Source organism: Capsicum annuum, unplaced genomic scaffold, assembly GCF_002878395.1.
Source record: "Capsicum annuum cultivar UCD-10X-F1 unplaced genomic scaffold, UCD10Xv1.1 ctg74714, whole genome shotgun sequence".
Taxonomy (NCBI): Eukaryota; Viridiplantae; Streptophyta; class Magnoliopsida; order Solanales; family Solanaceae; genus Capsicum; species Capsicum annuum.
Window position 1 is genome coordinate 1 of NW_025884849.1, and position 5,942 is coordinate 5,942.

Below are 5,942 nucleotides of genomic sequence, written 5' to 3' on the forward strand. Positions count from 1 at the left end.
AACATGTTTAATAGGCTATAATGGTAGTGATTATCCACTGAATATGGATAGGCCTGGCTTTCAACAGCATTCACAGAGCGCAGATGCATATTTGAGTTAGGATAAAAGGCAGACCATAAACCAAATCCATGCTGATAGACTGTGTGGCTTGGAGATTCTTTTGAAGACTCAATTGGCTCACCACTCAATGTACAGTCCAAGCTATCCCCACCTGGATGAATATAGGTGCCATCACTAGGCTCCCCTAAGACTTTGACCGCAGTCCTACTGAAGTGCAGATTATGGGGATAGCTTGCACTCTGGAGGCATCTTAGAGATGCCTCATGGTTCGTGTGCATAGTATCTGCAGTCCAAGGATAAACAACAAAAACATTAGAGAGGTACTAATGAAAGTGTTTTACCAACAGGAATTAATCAAGATCCCAAAGTACATAATTTCCACAAACTCAATAAACCCAAAGAAGATTTTAAAACAAATATGACAACACTGGCTTATAACATAGGACCAGAATATTAAGTTTCATTGCAGCTTGTGAGTAATTTGTTGTATGGTACTTAGCTAAACATAAATCTGCTGTAAAATCTGATGACCGAAGAGGCCTTTCCAAAGTTCCCGTTAACTGTTAATGCAGATCAAATTACCAATCCAAGGCAATCAAACTACTTTTCAAATCAACTAGTCTATAACTCGACTACACGAGGACCACGCAAAACTTTGATGTTTATTTTATTTGAACAGACTTCATTCACTAGGTAGACAAAGCTCCATCCAAGCTTTTACACAAGCTCTGGCTTTTGTTTAAAAAAAATTTATTTAGCTTTTAAGAGGATACGCCAGTACAGGAAGGCCTTTTGCATACAGCAGAGAGTAAGCTGTATTCTTGATTTTCACTTTATCACAGGAAAAATCTAATGCTAGGTACTGCTGTCAGGAAATTAAATCTTTTTCTTTTTCTAGCGAGATGAATAGTTTTATTGATTTGCGAGGAACTACCATATACCCCACAGTATAGCAAAAGCAGAGAGGCTAATCAGCATATGGTTCAATATAAATGAAACCCAAATCTTCAGAGTGCTGTCAGGAAGCATTTCCTTATAAGACGTCAACTAGTAGGTTCCAGACCTCAAGTTTCCAGCAGAGATATGAAAGCCATAAGGTGCTATTTTACAAATAAAAGATATTCTAGAGTTCTAGCAGAACCTCAGAATTCACTCAATAGATTGAGTTGCCCTGAGCCCACTCAAGCTACTAAACCTCAACAGATCTTTTGACAGGAAGATTGTATTATTAATGATTACACTAAATGTAGTAGTAATCTAGAGAAATTTCCCTCTGCTGTAGTTTTTCCGCCAAGATTGACCTCTCAAATAAGCATTTTCACTGAACAAAAAAGTTAATGCGAATTTTAGTCCTCATACTCGATATAACACATGTAAATCATGAACCACTATCAACTGACCCAAAAAAAGAAGTCCGCATGGCAACAAGAAGTTTCTCAGGATATAGTTTTTATACGATCATAATTTTCCAAGAGATCTAGAGCTTATACAGTGGTCTTACTCAAAAAAAAAAAAATTTATTAACTGGTCCTTTTTCTGTGAGAAGACAGGTGATTGGTGTATTATTAAAAACACAAGTAAACTTTAGCATTTACCACAAAATTCAAGAAAAGAAAGGATCACTTCTGGTTAATTAATTGCAGCAAGCTGAGATAGAATATTACTGAAAAAAGAGAGTTGCTTGTGAACTTTCTATTAGTGACTTTTAAACAGCCATTTGTCATATTCTATACAAGTGAATTTTGCGCAGTCGCTTTGCATTCAACAGATTTTTCCCCCCAAATAAACTCATGCATTTGGCAAGAGACATCTTTGCCTTAAGAAATTTGGTAACTCTGACAAAGTTGCAAATCTAATTCTTTTTTCTTGTAAACTTCTTGACCCCGCTACAATTAGTTTCCCCTTAACTTGGCAAGCTAGCAACTTGACTACTACTAAAGTACATGTTAAACTGTTCAATTTCTATAACTTTCGCTAACTACCAGCTGAAGGAACATAAAAGTAGCAGACCCAAGGAATAACTATGATCAAAAACTTTTCAGGACTCTCAGACCATCTATATTGTTCAATTTCAGGGCAAACTGAATCCCCACAAAAGCATGGAAAAAGAGAAGAAAATACTAGAGAGCTGACCCTGGGGAGGGTGGTTGCTAGAGCTTCATAACTAGAAGTGTACTAACAAATCAGTTCTAAAGCACCAATTATCACATTAAATAAAGTAAATTGTTCAGCAAAATCATCACATCTAAAATGATAGGTGCCAATGAATAGCTGAAACAGTTATGAAATTTTATGATATTAAACAAGGGCTACCTGGTGTACTAAAAGCTCCCGCTATGCACGGGCTTGGGGAAGGACCGGACCAAAAGAGTATTGTACGCAATCTTACCTTACATTTCAAGAGGAGGTTATTTCCACGACTTGAACCCGTGACCTCCTGATCACATGGTAGCAACTTTATCAGTTACTCCAAAACTCCCCTTCCATGGAAATTTTATGGTATTATGAAAATAAAAAGGTTCCAACCAAAAACTTTGAATTGTGGCGAAGCGTTCCGGAGAGTGAGCGTTATAGTATAAATAGAGTAAGATTGAATATATGCACCGAACGTTTAGTCAGCATAAAAAGAGTGCAGTTGAGGTGAGATTATATTGGATTGTGGTGACAAGTGTTACCAAAGTGATGGGTGGCAGAACAACACCTAGAAAAGTGAAAAGCAACTTCTATATAACAATTATAAGACCAGCAACGTTAAGAGAATACATATCGGGAAATCCAACATATCCACAAGATGAGTGACGGAGAGATGTGGGAGCTTATGATGGATGTGCGGTCATACAAAACTAGACAACAACATACCAGTATACTCCCACAAAGTGGTGAGTGGTGTTTGGGAAGGGTAGAATGTACGCAGTCCATACCACTACCTCAGAGGTGAGAGGTGAGGTTGTTTCTGATAGACCCCCAGCTCGAGACAACATACAAAACTAGACAAGACTAAAAATAACTCCATGCAATAGAGGTCCAAGTAGCACATATCGAGGATAAAATGAGAGAAGACCGTTTAGATGGTTTGGCCATGTCCTACATCGACCTTCGGATGTATGGTGTGAAATTAAGGTGAGTAAACGCGTTAAGAAAGGGATGAGGCATACCTAAAATCACATGGAAGAAAGTTGTCTCAAATTACTTAATATCTCTTGGAATCCATGCAACTCTAGTGGAAAATAGGACACAATGGAAGAACACGATATGTATAGGAAAAAACAATTCACTGGGAGTATATATTTGTCTTATCGATGTATAACGTTAGGTACTATGTTTGCTAAGTGTCTTTTAGTCATTCAAGATTTATTTGCCAGAATAATATAGAGAGAGATTCTAGTACTTTTTATTTTTATTTTTGCTCTATATAAAATTGGTCCGAAATGCACTTAAATGGAGCAAGCATTCATATAGCAGACCCCAAATTGTTTGGGACCATACCGTAGGTATTGTTGTTTTTTTTCCCCTTTGTTCTCTCGCACAAGCAGGTAGTAGAATTAGCGCAGTGTTATTACTACTTCAACCATTAACAAAAGAATAACCTAGCCAAATAACTTCTTTTGTACAAAATAGCATCTTTAAATCTAAAATACCAATGCTCTTTGACAGGTTAGGAAGAACTAATATATTCATTTAAACATCAAAGTCAAATACCATCAAGACTTTAGTTCTAAGTTGCAAACATAAACTCCTATTACAATGAGGAAAAAGCCATACCCTAAAACAAAATTACCCACCCACCCCAAAGTGACGCAGTGTTCAATGAAGTGGATGCAATCCTTGAAGACTAGGGACAAACCTCGTGACAGACAAAAGCGCATTGGTGATTTATCCTCTAAACATAAATCTAAGTCAGAAGCCTCGGCGGACAAAGTTGCTTCGTACCTGTTACTAGTGGGAAGTGGCATCTATCCCGTGGAATTAGCCAATAAAATCTTAGTCGTAAACATTACTCTGAATCTAAGCTGGTGGAAGGTAGCAACGACTACCGAATGGTGGTGAGAAGTATCCGGCACCTGGCGGAATAGTCGAGTTACCAATTATTCAATCTTAAACTCTTCCTAGTCTTGCCCTAACAATAGCTTTGCATTTATAATCTCAACCAAAATCAAACATCAACAGCACTATATCATCAAAAACTCACTCTTTAACACAAATTCACAACCAAAAACCACTGCAAATAATCAAACCATTCCTCATTACACTCAAAAAAATCACACACCAACCCACAACTCCTACACTTCAATTCTACCCACAATTCCCGAAATTTCAGATCCCACCGCCGCAAATTCCACAAATAAAAAACACACAATTAAACCCAAAAAAAAAAAAAAAACACCATACCTTTATGCTCTACGGCGATCATGATCTCCAGAATAATTAAGATCCACAAGAAAGTACATCAGATCTCCTTCCTCAATTTTCCTACACAAAATTCACACAGCATTCACTCACCAAAATTCACCCAAAAATTTTAAAAAAAAAAACGGAAATAAAAATTCTTTATATATATATATAGATAGATATAAATATATATATTTATAGAAATAAAAAGTAAATTGTAAGAGAGAAATAGAAAACCTCGAGCCTCCCTGTGATCTGAGTTGCACACTAGGAAGAAGAAGAAAGGGAAACAAGTAAAGTAGGTTATACTTACTATACTTTGCATTTATTATTAGTAAATTCTTTATTTTTACTAAACTTTTTAGCGCAAGTAACTCATATTTCGATCTCTTTATTATTCCATATAATATAATTTTATTAAGTATTAACATATGTAAATGTTTAACACGTGTGGCTATTAACGCACGTGCGAGTTTTGTTAACGAAAAGGGTGTCCACAAAATTTGATATGGGTTGGGATATTTTTAGGGCAGAGTATAGAAAATGAAAATATCAAACCTTTTTTTTTTTTAACCAACTTTATTGTTTAAAATTAAAAAAAAGTAACTAATAATAATTTTTATTATTACTTTCACCTGGTATTTATTAATCAGAGAAAATTAAAATTTGATTAATATATGGCAATACTAGTACTAAATTTTAAGGAAAATATTAGTTGAGAAGAAGGAAAGTATTAGGTGTTTGTCTTAATTTTTGTATTCTATTTGAATTTTTTGTAAAGAAGTGTAATGTTTTTACCATAATTGATTTTATTGTTTAAAATAATAAATATTTTATATTAGATAAGAGTAATTCTTTTCTTGAAGGAAAAAGTATTGGACCTCTATATTTGGTTGACTTTTTTCATTTATTTATTTTATTATTTTGAATAAAACTCAACAATAATATCAAATCTCTAATATGTATGCATCATACAATCATCTTGAACTTAATTCTTTACTTTAAAAATATCTATATAAAATAAGTGTTATTTTTTGTTTTCTGCTTTAAAATAACACTGTATACCAATTATTTATATGTTTTTGTATTTAACATTATACTAGTTCAGTGTACGTGCTTTGCACGTGTGTCTCACGTCAGTTAATAACACTATACATATTTTATTGTCATGTTTTATCCTATAATTAATACTATAGATCAATTATGATCATAGAGAATAATTTATAGATCATGTTCATGTGTTACAACAAATTTAGCTTGTTAGCTGAGTTGGATTGCAACATCTAAAGCTCTCTTTATTTATATAAATATCAAAAAGGAGTTAATAATATGTGTTGTAGGTTCTAAATAATAAAGTAGTAATAAGAATATATTAAGGAAGAAAATTTGAGCATCTCAAATAAGTAATAAAGATATACCGATTGGTTAAATAACACAGAAGAATATAAGAAGCATCTCACATATTGAAATGCAATATCAGACATTAGGATGAT

At 34.2% G+C, this 5,942-nt stretch overlaps 1 long non-coding RNA gene across 1 annotated transcript; it reads right to left on the minus strand.

The window, feature by feature from the left end:
- On the minus strand, positions 1–4,835 carry LOC124894524. The gene is made up of 3 exons (XR_007051222.1): positions 4,687–4,835; positions 4,450–4,530; positions 1–343 (listed from the first exon to the last, which is right to left on the minus strand). It is a non-coding gene; the product is annotated as an uncharacterized LOC124894524 (long non-coding RNA).
- Positions 4,836–5,942: the final 1,107 nt, after the last annotated feature.